This window comes from Apodemus sylvaticus, chromosome 5, assembly GCF_947179515.1.
Source record: "Apodemus sylvaticus chromosome 5, mApoSyl1.1, whole genome shotgun sequence".
NCBI classification, from domain to species: Eukaryota; Metazoa; Chordata; class Mammalia; order Rodentia; family Muridae; genus Apodemus; species Apodemus sylvaticus.
In genome coordinates, this window is record NC_067476.1 from 69,442,637 (window position 1) to 69,465,576 (window position 22,940).

The 22,940-nt window shown below is 35.3% G+C and overlaps 2 pseudogenes; both read left to right on the plus strand.

The window, feature by feature from the left end:
- Nucleotides 1-227: 227 nt before the first annotated feature.
- On the plus strand, nucleotides 228-993 carry LOC127684835 (serine hydroxymethyltransferase, mitochondrial-like; annotated as a pseudogene).
- Nucleotides 994-19,911: 18,918 nt separating this feature from the next.
- LOC127684837 (olfactory receptor 4C11-like) lies at nucleotides 19,912-20,780 on the plus strand (annotated as a pseudogene).
- The last annotated feature ends 2,160 nt before the right edge of the window (nucleotides 20,781-22,940 follow it).

Sequence of the window (22,940 nt, forward strand, 5' to 3'; positions counted from 1 at the left end):
ATTGAAGAATACATTTAAAAACTAATTAATAATCCTTAATACAAAGATAAGTGGACTGAGGAATAAATTAGAGAAAACATACTTTACCATAGGTACTAACAATATAATTGGCAGAGGAGCATCTCTGGTGAATATTTAGAGGTCAGAAAGATGAAAGGAGGGTTTTCAACCCAGGTACTACACTGATACAAAATTGGTGGCTGGTCCTCCTGTGGCCTCTGGTAGTGATGGTACCCTTCCCTTTGCTTTGAACCACTTGGCTACCTGCAGAGATGTGGTCAGCTGGTCCACGTGGCTGCCTGGGCCCAGCACAGGATAGTGCCACAAACACAGGCTTGCAAAGCTTCTGGAGTCCAGGAGAGTTTATCAGAGAGGGACCCTGAGATTTGGGAGTTTCTGAAGAGGGAGAAGGACAGTGTTGTGGCCTGGAGGTCATTGCCTTAGAGAACTTCTGCAGCAGAGCTGAGCTGGAGGCCCTGGGGTGCTGTCTCAATTAAAAGCACCAGAGGGTTACCCTGGCAAGAAATATTATGGAGGAGTGGAATTCGTGAACAAGATTGAGTTGCTCTGCCAGTGCCAGGCCTTGGAAGCCTTTCTCCTGGATCCTGCACAATGGGGAGGCAATGTGCAGCCGTACTCAGGGTCCCCAGCCAATTTGGCTGCCCTATACTGCCCTTCTGCAGCCTCATGATTGAATCATGGGGTTGGACCTGTCTGATGGGGAGCATCTCACCCACAGGTACATGTCTAATGTTAAGCAGATTTTCATCACATCCATTTTCTTTGAGTCTACGTCATATACGTTCATTTCCCAAACAGAAGCTGACTGCTCGGCTTTTACAGCTCCAGCACATTATAGCTGGCACTAGTGCTTATGCCCACCTCATTAACTAAGAACACATGAGAGTGGTTTGTGATAAGGTCAGGGCACTCGTGCTGGCAGACATGGGCCATATTAGCGGCCTAGTGGCAACCAAGGTGATGCCTTCACCTTTTTTTTTTTTAATATTTTTATTTTCTATATTCTTTGTTTATATTCCAAATGATTTCCCCTTTCCCGGATCCCCCCTCCCCATATGTCCCATAAACCTTCTTCTCTCCATCCCTTCTCCAATAACCTCCCTGCTTTTTCTCTGTCCTTATATTCCGTTCCCATGCTAGATCAATCCTTTCCAGGATTAGGACCCTCTCCATACTTCTACATGGGAGTCATTTATTATGCAATTTGTGCCTTGGGTATTCAGGGCTTCTGGGCTAATTAATATCCACTTATCAGAGACTGCATTCCATGTGTATTCTTTTGTGTTTAGGTTACCTCACTTAGGATGATATTTTCCAGATCAAACCATTTGCCTAAAAATTTTGTGAATTCATTGTTTCTAATTGCTGAGTAGTATTCCATTGTGTAAATATACCACATTTTCTGTATCCATTCCTCCTTTGAGGAGCATCTGGGTTCTTTCCAGCTTCTGGCTATTATAAATAAGGCTGCTATGAACATAATGGAGTATGTGTCTTTATTGCATGCTGGGAATCCTTTGGGTATATGGCCAGGAAAGGTATAGCAGGGTCCTCTGGAAGTCTCATGTCCAGTTTTCTGAGGAACCTCCAGACTGATTTCCACAGTGGTTGTACCATCTTACAGCCCCACCAGCAGTGGAGGAGTGTTCCTCTTTCTCCACATCCTAGCCAACACCTGCTCTCTCCTGAGTTTTTGATCTTAGCCATTCTGACTGGTGTAAGGTGAAATCTCAGGGTTGTTTTGATGTGCATTTCCCTAATGACTAATGATGTTGAGCACTTCTTAAGGTGCCTCTCGGCCATCCAAATTTCTTCAGGTGAAAATTCTTTGTTAAGATCTGTACCCCATTTTTAATAGGGTTATTTGGTTCCCTGGGGTCTAACTTCTTGAGATCTTTGTATATATTGGATATTAGCCCTCTATCAGATGTGGGGTTGGTGAATATCCTTTCCCAATTTGATGGTTGCTGTTTTGTCCTTTTAACAGTGTCCTTTGCCTTATAGAAACTTTGTAATTTTATGAGGTTCCATTTGTCAATTCTTAAAGCATAAGCTATTGGTGATCTGTTCAGGAACTTTTCCCCTGTGCCCATGTCCTCAAGGGTCTTCCACAGTTTCTTCTCTATTAGTTTCAGTGTGTCTGGTTTTACATGGAGGTCCTTGATCCACTTGGAGTGAAGTTTAGTACATGGAGATAAGAATGGATCAATTCGCCTTCTTCTGCATGCTGACCTCCAATTGAACCAGCACCATTTGTTGAAAAGGCTATCTTTTTTCCACTGGATGTTTTCAGCTCCTTTGCCGAGGATCAAGTGACCATAGGTGTGTGGGTTCATTTCTGGGTCTTCAATCCTATTCTGTTGATCCACCTGCCTGTCACTGTACCAATACCATGCAGTTTTTAACACTATTGCTCTGAAGTATTACTTGAAGTCAGGGATACTGATTCCTCCAGAAGTTCTTTTACTGTTGAGAATAGTTTTAGCTATCCTGGGTGTTTTGTTATTCCACATCAGTTTGAGAATTGCTCTTTCTAACTCTATGAAGAACTGAGTTAGGATTTTGATGGGGATTGCGCTGAATCTGAATTTTGCTTTTGGTAAGATGGTTTTTTAAAACTATATTAATCCTGCCAATTCATGAGCATGGAAGATTTTTCCATTTTCTGAGGTCTTCTTCAATATCCTTCTTCAGAGACCTGAAGTACTTGTCATACAGACCTTTCACTTGTTTGGTTAGAATCACACAAAGATACTTTATATTGTTTGTGGCTATTGTGAAGGGTGTCATTTCCCTAATTTCTTTCTCAGCGTGCTTATCCTTTGAGAATAGGAAGACTATGTATTTGCTTGAATAGATTTTATAACCAGCCACTTTGCTGAAGTTGTTTATCAGCTGTAGGAGTTCTCTGGTGGAATTTTTTGGGTCACTTAAGTATACTATCATATCATCTGAAAATAATGATACTTTGACTTCTTCCTTTCCAATTTGTATCCTTTCTACCTCCTTATTTTGTCTATTTGCTCTAGCTACTACCACAAGTACTATATTGAAAAGATATGGAGCGAGAAGACAGCCTTGTCTAGTCTTTGACTTTAGTGGGATTGCTTCAAGTTTCTCTCCATTTAGTTTGATGGTGACTATCAGTTTGCTGTATATGCTTCTACTATGGTTAGCTATGGGCCTTGATTTCCTGTTCTTTCCAAGACTTTTAGCATGAAAGGATGCTGAATTTTGTCAAAGGCTTTTTCAGCATCTAATGAAATGACCATGTGGTTTTAATTTCTTTCAGTCTGTTTATACTGTGAATTGTATTTATGGATTTCTGTGTATTGAACCATCCCTGTATCCCTGGGATGAAGCATACTTGATCATGATGAATGATCATTTTTGATGTGTTCTTGGATTAGGTTGGCAAGAATTTTATTGAGTACTTTTGCATCTATGTTCATATGGTAAATTGTCCTTAAGTTCTCTTTCTTTGTTGGGTCTTTGTGTGGTTCTGGTATCAGCGTAATCGTGGCTTCATAGAAGGAATTGGGTAGTGTTCCTTCTGTTTCTATTTTGTGGAATAGTTTGAAGAGTATTGGTGTTAGGTCTTCTTTGAAGGTCTGATAGAATTCTGCACTGAAGCCATCTATTTAGTGGAATAGTTTGAAGAGTGTTAATCTTAGGTCTTCTTTGAAGGTCTGATAGAATTCTGTGTCCTTTCCCCCTCCAGCATTGACCTAGGCTTTTCAGCATCTTTGCTCAACCTGTGACATTCCTGGCCACCAGCCCCTGCTTTCGGCTTGTGTGATCCCTGGCCTTTGTTCTTCAGAGAACAATACAGCTGCTGCTTTCACCTGGAAGTCCTGGGCAGCCTCAGGCCAGCCTCACCTGGAAGCATTCTGGACCTGTTAGACTTGAAGTACTCTGATCTAAGCAGGCGACCTACTGAGATTGGAGCCAATGAGTTCTCAGTTCTCTCCTTGAAGTCTGGTGGGAGGGATTTCTTCCAAAGGCTATATATTGACTAAATACTATTAAAGTTTTGGTCATGATCGGCGAACGTCATCATGACTCAGTTCTCTTTAGTTGACCCCCACCCCCACCCCAGTATATCCCCAGAATTTTCTTTCAGGTCTCTGGTTCACCTGTAGCTGCAGGCAGCAACAATTCTGCACTAAAACCATCTGGTCCTGTGCTTTTTTTCATTGAAAGACTTTCTATAACCACTTATATTTCTTTAGGGGTTATGGGATGGTTTAGATGATCTATTTGATCGTGATTTAATTTTGGTATTTGGTATGTCTAGGAAATTGTCCATTTCCCCCAGATTCTCCAGTTGTGTTTAGTATAGGCTTTTGTAGTAAAATCTGATGATTTTTTGAATATCATCAGTTTTTGTTGTTATATCTCCTTTTTAATTTCTAATTTTGTTAATTTGGATACTGTCTCTGTGCCCTTTTGTTAGTCAGGCTAAGGGTTTATCTATCTTGTTGATTTTCTCAAAGAACCAGCTCCTGGTTTTGTTGATTCTTTGTATGGTTCTCTTTGAGTCCACTTGATTGATTTCAGCCCTGAGTTTGATGATTTCCAGTCTTCTACACTTTCTGTATGAATTAGCTTCTTTTCGTTCCAGAGCTTTCAGGTGTGCAGTTATGCTGCTAGTGTATGCTCTCTCCAATTTATTTTTGGATGCGCTCAGGGCTATAAGTTTGCCTCTTAGCACTGCTTTCTTGGTGTCTCATAGATATGGGTATGTTGTGACTTAATTTTCATTAAATTCAAAAATATCTTTGATTTCTTTCTTTATTTCTTCTTTGGCCAAGGTATCATTGAGTAGAGTATTGTTCAGCCTCCATGTGTATATGGGCTTTCTGTTGTTTTTGTAGCTATTGAAGACCACTCTTACTCCACAGTGATCTGATAGGAGGCATGGGATTAGTTCAATCTTCTTATATTTGTTGAGATCTGTCTTGTGACCAATTATATGGTTGATTTTGGATAAGGTACCATGAGGTGCTGAAAAAAGGGTATATTCTTTTGCTTTAGGATAAAATTATATATATGTATATATATATATATGTATGTATATATGTATATGTATATATATGTATGTATATATGTATATATGTATGTATATATTTATAAAATCCAAGTGGTCCAAAGCTTCAATTAGTTTCACTGTGTCCCTGTTTAGTTTCTATTTTCCTGATCCGTGCATTGTTGAAGTCACTCACAATTATTTTGTGAGGTGCAATGTATGCTTTGAGCTTTAGTAAAGTTGCTATTATGAATGAGGGTGACCTTGCATTTGGAGCATAGATTTTCAGAATTGACAGTTCTTAGTGTATTTTTCCTTTGACCAGCAAATAGTGTCCTTCTGTGCTTCTTTTGATGACTTTAGGTTGAAAGTCAATTTTTATCTGACATTAGAGTGGCTACTCTGGCATGTTTCCTGAGACTATTTGCTTGTAAAATTGTCTTCCAGCCTTTTACTCTAAGATAGTGTTTGTCTTTGACACTGAGGTGTGTTTCCTATATGCAGCAAAATGAAGGGTCCTGTTTACATATCCAGTCTGTTAGTCGATGTCTTTTTATTGGGGAATTTAGTCCATTGATGTTAAAAGATATTAAGGAATAGTGATTATTACTTTCTGTCATTTTTGATGTTATTTTTATATTTGAGTGGTTATCTTCTTTGGGGTGTGAGGAAAGAAGGTTACTGTCTTCTTTTTTCCAGGGTGTAGTTTCCTTCTTTGTATTGGAGTTTTCCCCCTATTATCCTTTGTAGGGCTGGATTTGTGGAAAGATATTGTGTAAATTTGGTTTTGTAAAGGAATATCTTGGTTTCTAAATCTATGGTGATTGAAAGTTTTGCTGGGTAGTGTAGTCTTAGCTGACATTTGTGTTCTCTTAGAGTCTGCATGAGATCTTCCCAGATTCTTCTAGCTTTCAAGGTCTCTGGTGAGAAGTCTGGTGTGATTCTGATAGTTCTTCCTTTATATGTTACTTGGCTGTTTTCTCTTACTGCCTTTAATATTCTTTTTTTGTTTAGTACATTTGGGGTTTTGATTATAATGTGACAGAAGGTATTTCTGTTCTGGTCCAGTCTGTTTGGAGTTCTGTAGCCTTTTTGTATATTCATAGGGATGTCTCTGTTTAGTTTAGGGAAGTTTTCTTCCATGATTTTCTTAAAGATATTTGCTAGCCCTTTAAGTTGTAAATCTTCACTCTCATCTATACCTACAATCCTTAGGTTTGGTCTTCTCATTGTGTCCTGTATTTCCTAGATGTTTTGGCTTACAAGATTTTTGCATTTAGCATTTTCTTTGACTGTTGTGTCAGTGGTTTCTATGGTATCTTCAGCATCTGAGATTCTTTCTTCTATCTCTTGTATTCTGTTGTTGATATTTGCATCTATGGCCCCTGATTTCTTCTCAAGGTTTTCTATCTCCAAAGTTGTCTCCCTTTGTGATTTTTTAGTTGTTTCTACTTCTGTTTTTAGATCCTGGATGTTTTTTTTGCTCAGTTCCTTCACTTGTTTGTTTGTGTTTTTCTGTAATTCTTTAAGAGATTTTTATGTTTCCTCTTTCATGACTTCTGCCTGTTGACTCAATTTCTCCTCCATTTCTTTAAGTTATTTTTGTGTTTCCTATGTATTGGCTTCTATATGTTGACCCATATTCTCCCAAGTTTCTTTAAGTGATTTTTCTCTTTCCATTGTAAGCGCTTCTAACTTATTCATGTTCCCCTGTATTTCTTTAAGAGATTTATTTATGTCCTTTTTGTGTTCCTCTAACAGCATCATGACCAGTGATTAAAAATCCAAATCTTGTTTTTCTGGTGTGGTGCGGTATTCAGGACTTGCTCTTTTTGGAGAATTGGGTTCACATGCTGCCATATTGTCTTGATTTCTGTTAGTAAAATTCTTATGTTTGCCTTCTGCCATCTGGTTATCTCTGACATTAGTTGGTCTTGTTGTCATTGGCTGGTGTTTGAATCTCCTGTGAGCCTGTAAGGGCTATTTCCACACAGCTGGATGACTGGGTTTCCCCTGGCACAGATGCTGATGTGCTGCCCTCCTCTTGGATGCCCTTGGAGCCCTGGTGTGTCTTGCCACAAGCAATGTTATACTCGGGTTGTCTCTGTGAACCTGGTGCTGCCTGTCTGTTCTGTCAGGGAGCGAAGATGGCTAATGCTGTGGGGACCTTTTCCAAGTGCTGATCACTTTGCCTGGCAAACAACCCCCTGACAGGTTTGGTGCACAGATGGCTCCCAGTGCTGCCCAGGCCCTTGGTGCAGGCAAAACCTGTCAGGCTGAGACCCCAGCAATGTTGGTGTCCGGCTATGTCTGTTTACCTGGTGCTGTCTGTTAGATCTCTCTGGAGTCTCGGAGCCAAAATGGCGGAGTGCCCCTCCAAGTGCCAGGCAGTCTGCAGTATGTATGTTTTCATGCCCCACTGCACCACTGGGAAACCTACTCAACTAAGTTCATAGCAGGTTTATTCATAATAGCCAGAACTGGAAACAAGCTGGATGTCCCTCAAATGGAGAATGGATGAAGAAAATGTGGTACAACTACACAATGGAATACTACTGAGCTATTAATAACAAGGACATTATGAAATTTGCAGGCAAATCGATGGAGCTAGAAAACATCATTAAAGAGCTAACCAAAAACCAGGAAAACATGCATAGTATGTACTCACTTATTGGTGACATTGGTCATAAAATACAAGACAAGTGTACTACATTTCACAGACCCAAAGAAACTAAATAATATAGGCAACCCAAGGGAGAATGTGTAAATCTCACTCAGAAGAGAAAATAAAATAGTCATTGGAATTGGATAGATGAAGTGAATTGACTGAGGGTAGAGGTGAACAGGAGAAAGTGGGTGAGATTCAGGTGTAGGAATAGGGGGCATCGAAGATGGAATAAAAATTGATGGGAAATATCTCTAGGAATAGCTTGAGTCCAGGACTGGGGATGTTCTGAGGAGTCTATGGGATGAACCTAGCTGAGTTTCCTATCAGTAGGGAATATGGAGACTGACATAATTTGAGCCTGTAGCTAGGTGGGACTATCCTATAACTAGGGAGGGGGACATCACACCAAACACAAAACATTTAACTCAAAATTTGTCCTGCTTATGAGTGGCACAGAGATAAGGATTGGACTGAGATTAAGGAAAATGCCAGCCAATGACTGCCCCAGTTTGAAATATATCCCATGTAAAATTGCCAATCTTTGACACTATTAATGATACTCATCTAGGATTGGAGACAAGAGCCTAGCATAACTGCCTCCTGAGAGGCTTCGTCTAGCAACAGTTAGAAACAGAGGTAGAGATCCACAACCAAACATTAGGCAATGCTCAGAGAGTCTTGGGGAAGAGTGGGGAATAGAACTGAGTGTGCTGGAGGATTCAAGGACAGTACAAGATGTGTAGAACAATGAATATGGATTTAGGGGCATTCAGAGAGACTTAATCACAAACCAAAGAGCATGCAAGGTCTCAAACTAGATCTCTTACACATTTGTAGTTCATGGGCAGCCTGATTTTTATGTGGTTCCCCTAGCAATTTGAGTGGGGAACCAATTTTCTTTCCCTGTTATCTGCCATGTGATCCCCATCCCCTACCTGGACTGCCAGGTGGGGCCTCAGATGGAGAGGAGGTGCTTAGTACTGCTGGAACTAGATTTCACTGAGAAGGGTGATCACCAATTTAGGTATCCACTTCTTCTCAGTAGGGGTAATCTGTGGAGGAATTTGTAAGGATGGGAATAGGGGAAGGTAAGGAATGAGGGAGGATGAAAAATAGATTAATTAATTAATTAATTAAAAAGTCCAAGACCTCAATTATCAAACAAATTCAATTTGTAATTACACTGTTACTATTTGTGTGTCTTATGCTCAACCAACTAGGCTCCAACAGATAGTTTCAAATCCATAGCTACGTAAAAAGCCTGTTTAGGATCAGTGGATAGCAAAACAAAATCAACACTCCTGAATTTTAAACTTATGAGTCTTGATAAATATACTCTCACTTAGAAAGAAATTGAATAAATAAAAATGTTTATTTTATTTTTTAAAATATTTTTATTTTCGATATTCTTTGTTTACATTCCAAATGATTTCCCCTTTCCCAGATCCCCCTCCCTATATGTCCCATAAACTTTCTTCTCTCCATCCATTCTCCAATCACCTCCCTCCTTTTTCTCTGTCCTTATATTCCCCTCCAATACTAGATCAATCCTTTCTAGGATCAGGACCCTCTCCATACTTCTTCATGGGAGTCATTTGTTATGTGATTTGTGCCTTGGGTATTCAGAGCTTCTGGGCTAATTAATATCTACTTATCAGAGATTGCATTCCATGTATATTCTTTTGTGATTGGGTTACCTCACTTAGGATGATATTTTCCAGATCAAACCATTTGCCTAAAAATTTTGTGAATTCATTGTTTCTAATTGCTGAGTAGAATTCCATTGTGTAAATATACCACATTTTCTGTATCCATTCCTCCTTTGAGGGACATCTGGGTTCTTTCCAGCTTCTGGCTATTATAAATAAGGCTGCTATGAACATAATGGAGCATGTGTCTTTATTTCATACTGGGGAATCCTTTGGTTATATGCCCAGGAGAGGTATAGCAGGGTCCTCTGGAAGTGTCATGTCCAGTTTTCTGAGGAACCACCAGACTGATTTCCAAAGTGGTTTTACCATCTTACTGTCCCACCAGCAGTGAAGGAGTGTTCCTCCTTCTCCACATCCTCGCCAACACCTGCTGTCTCCTGAGTTTTTGACCTGAGCCATTCTGACTGGTGTAAGGTGAAATCTCAGGGTTGTTTTGATGTGCATTTCCCTAATGACTAATGATGTTGAGCACTTCTTAAGGTGCCTCTTGGCCATCCGAATTTCTTCAGGTGAAAATTCTTTGTTTAGATAGCTTATGCTCTAAGATCAAGAATTGACAAATGGGACCTCATAAAATTACAAAGTTTCTGTAAGGCAAAGGACACTGTTAAAAGGACAAAACGGCAACCATCAAATTGGGAAAGGATATTCACCAACCCTACATCTGATAGAGGGCTAATATCCAATATATACAAAGAACTCAAGAAGTTAGACCCCAGGGAACCAAATAACACTTTTAAAAAATGTTTTTTAAAAGAAATGAGAAAATATATCACAGACCTAATCTGTTAAATGGGAGACTAAGCAAAGTATTGATTTGAACATGAATCTTTATAAATCTGGAGTCATTGACATTATTTTATTTCCTGCTTTGTTGCTATGCTAAACTGACGTCAAATGGACTGGATATAAACACTCTTTAAATATTGTTTATTTATTCCAATGACATTATAGTTTGTTTGGTATTATTGCATGTTTTGTTATAGTATTTAATGATACATAAATTTTATAGTGCAGCAAGCAGCATTATGCAATATTTGAAGCATTGAGAAAATAATATAAGCAATTAAAATACTATGGACATACACATTTATATATTTTTAATATCGTTATCTTAAATTGTTTCTTTTGTCATTCACAATTTTAGATGATAAACTAAGCCTTTTATTCTTTTGTCCAAGCTTTTGAGAAATTCACAAGGCAATAAATATGTGAGTCTCACATGCATTACAAATTCTATTAGGCATATTGATTATTTGTATAGATAAGGATATTATCACACATTAATTAATGTCTGTGTAATATGAATTCAGTTATAATTTGGAATAAGAATTATTACCTTTATGAATTCATCTCAGAGGATGTGTTGTACATTATGTGTGAGAAATTAAGAATAATATAAGACTCCATAATAAGGAATAAAAGCAAGAAAATATATAAAATTATTAAGGTGAAGAAAAAACAGACTTTACCAAATTCTAATCCTTTTTTTCCTTGTTTTTGTTTTTTGTTTGTTTGTTTGTTTGGTCTTTTTGGTGTTTTGTCTTTTTTTTTTTTTAACAGAGCTGAGGACTGAACCCAGGGCCTTGTGCTTAAATAGGCAAGTGCTCTACCACTGAGCTAAATCCCCAGCCCCCTAATCCTTTTTATGAAGATGAAAATTATAGCGGTGTAGTAGAAATGCATTAATTTATTAAATCACAGCTACTATGAATTATAAAATATTTCATTTTTATCATGTTATACTTGAAATAACTAGAGTAAAATAAAAATAATATTCCCTTAAATTTTCTTTCTCTTTGTCAATCTACTTTTTTATTTTTTCCATTTCTAACTATTTTAAAATTGGCAATTTAATTACTTAGCATATTAAAATATATCTCATAAGCATCATTCATATTAACCTAATATCTGCTTAATTAATCATAGTTAATTAGTATAATTTAATGTCAACATGTGTGGTGTGTGTATGGGTATGTATGTATGTGGACCTGGGAACTAGATCTAGGGCCTTATACATATATCTAAAGTATTCTACTTTAGTTGTTTCCCTAACTCTAATATTAACACATTTTACAATTAGAAAATATGTAGGAAATATGTCTACAACTCCAGATTCAAATAGTACATATAAAACTATATTCCATCATATATATTCAAACGTTTAGCTGAACTCAGTGTTTGCCTGCCATTGAAAAAAAACTTACTTATTCTTTCTACAGTCTAAATCTCAATGTGAGTTTGAATACAAAATTGGGGAGAATACTTGGTAACCATTATGGCAAATGTCCCTTACAATAAGAAGTTAGGGCAGAGGGAACAAATATGCCATTGACAATATTTCCTGGGAATAATTGGCTGTGTAGTTGCTATGATAGTGTACTACTTCTGTTGAATTGTGCATTTAACAAATGCTTCTGGGATGAGTAGAAAGGGGCATGGTCTTGGTTCATCCGGAGACTGGACATTTGCACACATTTCCGTATACCTATAAATACTTGTAATGAGAAAGGTGATTAGTTCTCATATATTACTAGGGAAACTTTCAGGGATGAATTTGGAAATACTTTATAAATAAAGTAGACAGTAATGGGGTTATTGTTTAACACAGAGAGGGCAGAGAGAGAAATAGAGAGAAAGAGAAAGAATTTTTTTGGACAATATTTGAATATCGATGGTAGAGTCAAATTCTGGTCTTCTATAAGAATGTCTGAATTTTCTTCTCTCTCCAAAGTTTCTATAATTGAAAGTCAGAGTGGATCAATCTAAAATACAATTTAGGCTGTAAAGACTCAGTTCTCCAATTCTATGTTGCATATTCTCTAGTATGTGATTCATCAGTATAGTAAATCAGATCTGAAAGCATAAAATATAAAATATGCATAAAATAAAATAAAAAACATTAAATATGAGCGATGTACTAAAACAATCTTTTTCTTGAAAAGAAAGGGTAAGTTTTAAAATCTAATTAAACTCTCTTTTGCCTCATTCACAATTGTCTCATCTTTATTTTCAATTTTGAAAAACCAAATTTAATAGATACCTTTTCTACATTGGTGAGAAGTTGGTAATAGTTTGTGTTTCTTTATCTTTCACTAGTCTCTGAGAGACTAAACTGTGTCTTGGGATATGTGCAGATTTACTTGCAATGTTTGGAAATAGGTGTGGGTCCTGTGAATAAACAGTCATTTTGCCTTGACTCTGTAGAGACAAGACTCTGATGCTGATGAAAGCAGTTTTGTAGTTTGGCATATATGTTTTGCTTACATTCACCCTGTAGATGTGATATAAGGGTTAACACAGTGCATATTTATTTACAGTTTCCCTATGGGTATGATGTAAGGGTTATACAGTAAGTAAAAAGCTCCCCCAAAAAAGCCTTGCTTAAAATTTAAAACACTGTATCTAGAATTTTGGTAAGTTTCCTGAAACTTGCCCTGGCTTATCATCTGATCTTCCTATTCTGATTCTTACTGACATTGGCATTATGTTTCTTGTGACTATGATTCTTCTCATAATTATAATAGACAGCATTGTTGTATATATATATGGTTTAGAACATTTGGAGCATAGAGACTTCGCTTCCTGTCTTGGTTCTTGTCTGGAGGCTATTTGATAAACACAGAAAAATTTTATAATGTGCATAGACTGGAACAACACAAACTTGCCTCACTTGGTGCAGTAAGACTGAATAAATTAATAATGATCAAACAAAAATTAGAGGAGATGAGCTAGGGATGACAGAACTCACTGGATACACAAAAGGCATACAATGGATATGTATTTGTAAGATAGGCACTTGACTCTTTGATCTGGACAAGATTTGCTAGGAAATGGTATTTATTCTGGGCTTTCAGTCCACTGGGGAGGGGACAAAACAGGGGCAGGGATAGAGGTTTTAAAATGTAGAGCATTTAGAGAAAAAGTCTGTTTAAGAAAGGTGGAGTGCATGGAGTGTATATTGTTAGATATAGCTAGAACAGTGATGCTGAAAACCACAGTGTGTATCTCAACCACTGTGCTTTGGAAGAGTGATAATCTTACAGCATGTGAATCCTTCCATTTTGCATGCCCACTTAAATATTTAAAACAATGATAGAAAAGTGTCAAAGAGGAAAAGCACATATGAAAAATGAAGATAAAAGGAATATCTGAATAGTGAGCCTTACATCTTAAATAGACATGGAAGAGACAGATTTCTAAAGGCCATTGATGGCTTTATGAAAGAATTATTAGTATTATCAAATTTATGTTCTGTATGAATTAACAAATTTGACCATACATATGCAGATAAATATAAATAAATTATATATATATATATATATATATACATATATATACAGAAAAAGAATGAGAGAGATAAATGTAAAGATGACATATGGAGAGATAAATATGAAAATGATATAAATATAGATATAGTTAGGTATGTAAGTATAGAGACAGAGACAGAATATAGGTATAGATAGATCTGTGGAAGTGTATATTTGTATGCATATATCCCAATGTTATTTATTGTTATTCTTTTACTACATTTCTTGATACTCTACCAAGAAATAAGTGTAAAATAGTGTGCCAAAACAATAGTCTAAACAATGCAAATATCTATTATAAAGCAGAGGGAAGACATTCCATTTTGCTCTTCCTCTAGAAAGTAGTTGAGAATGGATACTTCCAGTATGCAAACTGTGACTTTCAGCATCAAGGACACTAATAGACTTTGTAAGTTTTTTTCATGTGTATTTGTTGAGTCATGTCATCCCTGGTAACCCTTCTATCATTTTTGTGTGAACATTGCTTTTAATTCAGTTTCACAATATTACACCTAATAAAGCAAGTTTATATTGTTCCAGTCTGCACACATGACTAAAGCATGCTTGTTGATCACACAGCTACTAGAAAAAACCCAGAACCAGAAACTTTGCCTCTCAGATCTGAGTCTTCTAGAAACCCCTACAATTTGGAAGGGCAAATCTGAACTCACTTTTCCTATGAGTAAGAGCAGGACAAGAGATGTCTGTAGCAGGAGAAAAATGGTACATTAAATGATCTCAGATCTTCATTACAACTAAGCTCTTTAAGGCCCTCTCAAACAAAGTTCCACTGAATAACAAGAGAGCTTTTTTTCTTTTTTTTTTAGTTCAGGAAATGAGTGAACCATTGCTCCAATTTTATTACATTTCTTTCTTTCTGTGTGTCTCTTCTTTGTCTCTCTGCATCTGTTGCTCTCTGTCTCTGTCTCCATCTCTGCCTCTGATTTTGTCTTTCTCTGTTTCTTTGTCTCTGTCTTTGTCTCTGTATCTGTCTCTCTGTCTGTGTATATATGGGGGGTGAGGATCTGTGGAAGCCACAGGGCTTCTTATAGGAATCAGGTGTTTATCTTGTAATTACTGGGATCAAACTCAGTCCTCAGGTTTTATGGCAGCACCTTTTCCCAGAGAGGATCTCACCACATCTTAGTGAATCAACCTTAATAGTGGGTGTTAATATGTTTTGAGTCCTCCAATATTATAATGTAATAGTGAAAAGAGAGCCAAAATTCTTCACCTTGTTTTCATGAATTTCTTCTAAGAAACTATTTACATCTGTAAAACTTCCTATGTTTCTGAGTCTTCTACCTAGAGAGACTTATATTGACTTGTTTTCCTGAAAATGATTTTCCTTCTCTTTCCCATTAAATGTGATTTCATTTCTTTTGGCACAAATGATATTTTTTTCTAATTTTCATATCACTCAATTCTACACTATTAGACTAATCATGTTTCAATTTTACCTTCATTACAAAAATCCTGTTTTCAAGACACTATGAGTTTTTTATCATTGTTATTCTATATTTGATGAACATTTGATAAGTCATTTTTCTTTTCTAGCCACTGCAGAAAAGGTATTAAATCACTGAGGATGATTTTCTTTCACCCACATAAAGAAAATTTCCATTTAAAACAATGTAAAATTTGAACAAATAAAGCACTTGAAATTCAATTTCATGAAAGGGGAGGATGTGATAGAAGAGCCAGTGATGAAAGTCAGCACAGCAGTAGTATGGGAGTAGATATCCACAGGCGTATGATGTTTATGTTAAGTCAACTAATCTTTATTGCAACCCGAAAGAAAGAGATTGTTGAAATACACATGTGGCTTACAAGTGGATATTGTGGCACTCAAGTTTTTTAGCTTCAAAGGGCAGATTCTTTTTTTTTTTTTTTTTTTTTGAGTCTGCTCATCAAATTGGGACTGTAACATCCTCTGTGAGCAAGGTTCCTCTGTGAGCATTATATCAGGGAGAAATTGGTTTTTTGTTGTAATTATTTCTCTTTTCAAATGATAAAATTAGTGCCTTAAATAGTTAACTACTTGATTTACTTATATATTTTTTACTTGAAAATAGACATTTTTCATACACTGTATTTTGGTTAGTTTTATCTCCTCTAACTCTTTTGATTCACCCTTTAAAACCAAAGATAATTGTGGAAGAGTAAAGAATGAGCACAATATTTTAAATCAGATTGTAAAAGACAGAAGTGAAGTAGGGAAATTGGCAAATTGGATTATATGATGTCTAAAGATGTTTAAATAAAGGGAATACAGACAAAAACAAATATCACTTTTAGCTAAAAAGCAAATCCCTTTATTTTGCTATACTGAAATATATTCAAGCAAATATCAAGATTGAAAAATGCCTTTAAAAGACTAGAATTGTGACATTTTTATGAAAAAACTAAAATATAAGTAGTTTCTATAAAAGTCACAAGAGTTTAATGAAATATATCTTGTCTACATAAGCTAACTCATATGAAATAACATTATAAGATAAATTTGTCATAAACCTTGACTTCTTTCAAAAGTCATTAAGTCCTAGAGTTAGAGCTACATATTTCTGTAGCATAAGAATAAACAGACTCACAGATACAAAACCGCACAAATCTCTCTGGAAGCTTATATAATCTCCTCAAGGTGTTTCTTTCTGTACAGCAGATGTATGTATTAAAAGTCAGTTTTATTTTAATTCTCCTCTGATATTTAGTATGCTTTGGTGATTTCTTAGTAAGCATGAATTACTCAAAAGCATATTAATAGTAAACTACATTATAAAGTATTGAAAAACAGCTATTTTATCAATAGAACAATTCCTATAGCGTTAGCTAAATTTATTTATGCTTCATAAATTGTTATATTTTATAAAATTATTATTTGTATATTAAAGATAGCAATAATACTATATTTAAGAATTATGTATCTCAAATAATATTTTATCATGCTATTAAATTTAAATTTGATAATTATGATTGTAAAGCATCAAATCATGGCCAGTGAAATGGATTATCAAGTAAAGAGTTACTATCATGCCTAAAAACCTCAGATCAATCCCTTGGGCCCACATGGCGATGAGACTGAGATTCAAGACTAGAGCTTAACACACACACACACACACACACACAAGTATACACATGCATGTGCATATGCATGCATAGAATGAGAAAGAAAAATTCACATGAATGAGTTAAAACATAAGAATAATTTTATAGAAATGCTAGGTCAAAGAGAGGCAATGAGTTTAAAATGGAGTTTTTTTTTTTTTAATCACACAAGTTACAACCATGGAATATGTATTTAAAAGAAATTATAAAAGGTAACATTGCGGCATACCTATCAGAATTACACCAGACTTCTCACCGGAGAAAATGAAAGATAGAAGATCCTGGGAAGACCTCATACAGACCCTAAGAGAACAAAAATGCCAGCCCAGGCTACTATGCCCAGCAAAACTCTCAATCATCATAGATGGAGAAACCAAGATATTCCATGATAAAACCAAATTTATACAATATCTGTCCACAAATCCAGCACTACAAAGGATAATAGATAGAAAACACCAATATAAGGAGGGAAACCACACCCTAGAAAAAGCAAGAAAGTAATCATCTTCCAACAAACCCCAAAGAAGATATTCACACAAACATAAAGATAACATCAAAAATAACAGGAAGCAACAATCACTATCCCTTAATATCTCTAAACAACAATGGACTCAACTCCCCAATAAAATGACATAGACAAACAAAATATTTCTCATGTAAATCTTGAATTTTATCAGAAAATGTTTGTAATTCCCCTTTTAATTAATTCAGTAATGTTTTTTATGTCTACTATTTTATTTGCATTATTTTTCATGATAATATTCAGTTTTAATATGTCTTTCTATATATTTCCTCTATTTTATCAGAAATGTTTCCAATGTAAATCTTTGGTTTTAGCACACGTTTCTAATTCCACCTTCAATTAATTTAGAAAGAATTTTTATATCTATCATTTTATATGCATAATTTTCCATGAAATAGTCAATTTAAATGTGTTTGTCTATATATTTCTTGAATGTTACCAGAGATATTTTGCATGTAAATCTGTAATCTTATCTGAAAATGTTTATAATTCTACCTTCAACTTAGAATTATCTTTATGCCTATCATTTTATCTGTATAATTTCCATGATAATCTTTAATTTTAGCATGTTTCTTCAATCTTATCAGAAATATTTTCCATGTAAATAATCAAGTTTATCAGAAAATGTTTATAATTCCATTTTCAATCAACTTAGGAATACTTTTTATGCCTACCATTATTATAGTTATAAAAAATTTTCATAATATCTTTAATTCTAGCATGTTTTTCTATACTTTTCTACAATTTTATCAGAAATATTTTCCATGTAAATCTTCAGTTATATCATAAAGTGTTGCTAGTCCATATTTTAATTTATTTAGCAATGTTTTACATCTCTAGCATTTTACACTTTAATTTTCCATGGAAATTGTCAATTTTAACCTGTTTGTCTAAAAGTGTTTTTACTTCCCTTTTCAATAAAAAAGAAAAAAGATAACATTGCAACAAAGGTTTATTTTACATAATATTGAAGAAAAGGATAATTTGGAATATATATATGTATATACATATATATGCATATATGTGTGTATATGCCTATAGATGAACATATATCATTCTAAAGAGCATTTTTTAAATTTAAAAATCAAAATCTCTAATAACAGTTTAAATTTACAGGGAGGATAGCTTACACCTAAATGTAATAAAATTACATTTTGAATATTATACTATGACATACTTTTCATCAATTTAACAATGTTAAGATGTGGTTCAAATATTTATTTTTTTCATGGCAACAGTAACATGATATGCACAATATAAATGGCACTATTAAAATATGATTAAATACATTTTAAAAATATTTACCCAGGAGATAAATAAGACAGGAACAACAGATAGAAAGATAAGTGAATTCAGTTGAGATCATTGTTAGAATGGATTGACTAATCTTAATAAACCATTACATTAAATAGTATTTTTATTATAGAACACAGGGTAAGAATGAGCAATGGTTCTACATGTACATGTGTATGTATTTAAAGATAAAATACTTATTTTTTCAAAGGCCTTAGAATGGGTTAAAAACACTTTGGGCTTGTACCCTCCCACATACACAACAGACCCTTATAGTTTTTTCTTAATTTTGCTGATCACTAAATCACCTTTTCTTTTTCTTTTCTTTTTTTCTACTATTGGATATTTTCTTTATTTACATTTCAAATGCTATCCACTTTCCACGTCTTCCCTTCAGAAACACCCTATCCCAATCTTCCTCCCCCTGCCTCTATGAGAGTGCTCCCTCACACACCCACCCAATCTACTTTCCCACCCTAGAATTCCCCTACACTAGGGCATCAAATCCCCATAGTATCAAAGACCACTCCTGCCTCTGATGTTCAACAAGGCCATCCTCAGCTTCAGACAGGACCAGAGCTATGTGTCCCTCCATGTGTAATAATTGGTTGGTAGTCCAGTCCTCAGAAGCTCTAGGGTCTGGCTGATTGACAATTTTGCTCCCCACATGGGGCTGCAAACTCACTCAGATCCTTCATTCCCTTCTCCAACTCCTCCATTGTGGACCCCTTGCTCAGTCAAATGGTTGACTTCGAACATCCATATGCTTCTGTATTTGTCAGTCTCTGGCAGAATGTCTCAGGAGGCAGACATGCCAGTATCCATCAGAAGGCACTTCCCAGCATCCTCAATAGTGTTCAGGTTTGTAGACAGTAGATGGGATGAATCCCCAGGAAGGGCAGTAATCACCTTTTCAAAGAAAGAATTATACTTTTGAAGATCAACAGTAATCAAAGTACTGAACAACATTAATATCTTTCATTCAACAAATTCAAAAGATTTTATACAATCCATCAGAATCAATGGGAAATCTCATTGAGACATAGGTATCTACATTGAAATTTAAAAGGTTTCTTCAAGTATTTCATGAAAAAGGCAAATGAGATTAACTGTATTGAGGAGAATCAAGGAATTTCAACCTCTGGACATTAATCGCAGTATGTCATTTCTTTCTTTGCAGGTTAAACATTTGTCAGCCACCTCCTACCTCCTGCAGCCATTTATATCATGTATAGCCATAGCATAACTGAATGTTTTGGTTGACTGAAGACCCAGAAAATCAGAAAGCAATATTTGGAGTCTTCTTGATTCTTTACATTATGACTTTAATAGGGAAATTTCTCATCATAGTGACCATTAAGATGAGTCAGACACTTGAGAGTCCCATGTACTTTTTCCTCTTCTATTTGTCTTTTGCTGATGCTTTCTTCTCTACAACAACAGTACCTAGACTGATCTTGAATGCCCTCTATCAGAAAAAATTATTATGTACAATGAATATATGACCCAGGTCTTTACTCTTTACTTCTTTGGGTGCATGGATGTCTTAGTGCTTATCCTTATGGCCTTTGACCACTATGTAGCAATCTGCAAGCCTCTAAGATATACAACTATAATGAGCCAACATATCTATGGTGTATTAGCGATTCTTGCCTGGGTAGGGTCTTGCATTCACTCTTCGGCACAAATTTTCTTAGCCTTTAGATTACCATTCTGTGGCCCAAATGTGATAAATCACTATTTCTGTGATTTGCAGCCCTTGTTGAAACTTGCCTGCATGGATACCTATGTGATAAAGTTGCTAGTTGTGTCTAATAGTGGTGCCATATGTATGGTTTCATAGTACTGCTTATCTCCTATATTTTCATCTTGTACTCTCCGAGAAACCACAGTGCAGAAGGAAGATGAAAGGCCTTGTCTACATATACTTCTCATTTTATTGTGGTAGTCATATTTTTTGGTCACTGTATATTTATATATTCAAGTCCACCAACCACTTTTTCAATAGACAAGATGGTATCTTTGTTTTATACAATTGGGACACCTCTTCTCAACCCTCTTATCTATACTCTGAGGAATGCAGAAGTAAAAAAATGCCTTGAATAAGTTATGGTGGTAAAGTATGACTACATTTGATAAAGAATATGAAGATTCTAATTATAGCTACTAAGAGATAAATTTTTATACATGGATTAAAAAATAAAGTATTTCTGAGAGTAAATAATCAAGGTATCTTCCTTGTGCATGTGTGTAGAAATAGTAATCTGGGACCTGTGAGATAGCTTACATGTGCTTTCCACCAGGCTTGATGATTTATCACAGTCTCAGAAACTTACATAATTAAAAGAGAGTAAATTCTCATATATTGTCCTCTGATATCCTCACATGTGTCATGTGTACATACACATAAATATAGTTATAAAAGTAAATACATTTAAGAAACTTAATAAGAAATATTGTACATATACTCACACACAAACATACACGCACATATATATGGGTAGGTAAATAACTAGTTTACAAAGAACAGTATTTATGTGAAAGTATAAAGGTATATTACTTTAAATGACTTTATCCTACTCTGTTTTGAATATATTCATACAAATAATCTATAAAGGAAAAAATCCATACATAGCAGAATTGTTATCTTGACAAACTATAGATTAGAAGGCATGATTTTAGAAATCAATACCTTCTTGTCTACATGATGGCTTTAGTAATAAAAAATTGATGTACAACAAAGCTTCAAATATATGTAAAACATAGATCTCACTAAAAAGATAGTGAACATCCAGTGAGTGGGGGGTGAAAGAAGTCTTTTGCTGGAATGTAAGTTGGAGTTCTTTCAGCATGCCTTTGTAAAGGTAGGGGCAGAGAGATAAAATTTAGGGAATTTGAATTCTCAGATCAAGAAAGAAAACCATTGTATAATGGGATGGAAAAGAAACAGATGGTGTGGGGAGACATACCAGAATATTGATTCTCTCTATGTGGAGGGAAAGAACATCATCACATTTATTGTTTTAATTATGTAAATATTTAGAAAAATAAATGGAATCACTGGCTATGAATATTTTAGGCAAGAGTAGGTTAACTTATTAATATCCTATAATTATCAGAAATGATACAAGGGAATAGGATTTGCTTGTTAGATATTAAATTACATTAAAATTAGAAATTTATATTTTCAGGAACAAAAACTAGGGCTAGAGTTTATCACCTTTAGACCTTTAGCTATATTATTGTTTTAATGATGTATTTTCATTGTAATATGATGCAATTAATATAATATATAATTCACATTCATTCTGGGTTCTTCATATCACAATTAAAATGAGCTATTCTATTTCAATACAGGATATGAATTACATCAAAATACACAAGTACCACTTCAAGTGATAATAGCCTGCTGGTGTATAATTCAGTGGGAAGGTGGCATAGTTAATATCCAGAAGGCCTTGGGTGTCATCCTGAAAACAAATAAGGAAAAGCTGATGAAAAGGATACTATACTGTGCAGATATTAGTATTTTCAAATTTGGCAATGGTACATGACCATGTAGATTTTTCTAGCAACTTCATTATGAAGAAGTTATAGTAGAGTAAGCATCAATATCCCCAATGGATATTTCTTAGACTTACTAGTCTCCTATTCACAAATGTCAATTTTTTAAAACCCTATCCAGATGGATATCCATAATTTTCATTATTTTGTATTTTTGAATTTTTTTCAATAGTCATGAAGATTTTTAAACATAACCACTTCCATTTTTGTCAGTACTTTTATTGGATATTTTGTTTATTTACATTTCAAATGTTATCCCCTTTCTTGGTTTCCCCTCCAGAACCCTACTATCTCATCCCCCAACCCTTGCCTCTATGAGAGTGCCCCCACACTCCCACCTTACCACCCTGGCATTTCCCTACACCATTGTATCAAGCCTTCACAGAATCACAGGTCTCTCCTTGCACTGATGCCAAATAAGGCCATCCTCTGCTACATATGCAGCTGTAGCCATTGGTCTCTCCTTGTTTAATCTTTGGTTTGTAGTTTAGTCCTTTGGAGCTTTGAGGTTTCTGGTTGGTTGATTTTGTTGTTCTTCCTATGAGGTTTAAAGTATTCCAGCTTCTTCAGTCCTTTCTCTCACTCTTCCACTTCTTAAGTGAATAGGTCAGAGACTGATAAACATTTATTTTACATCTTCTGATGTTTCTTCAAACTTCATATTGTAATAAATGCCTATCTACCACACTTTAAATGCAAATTCAAATAGTATCAA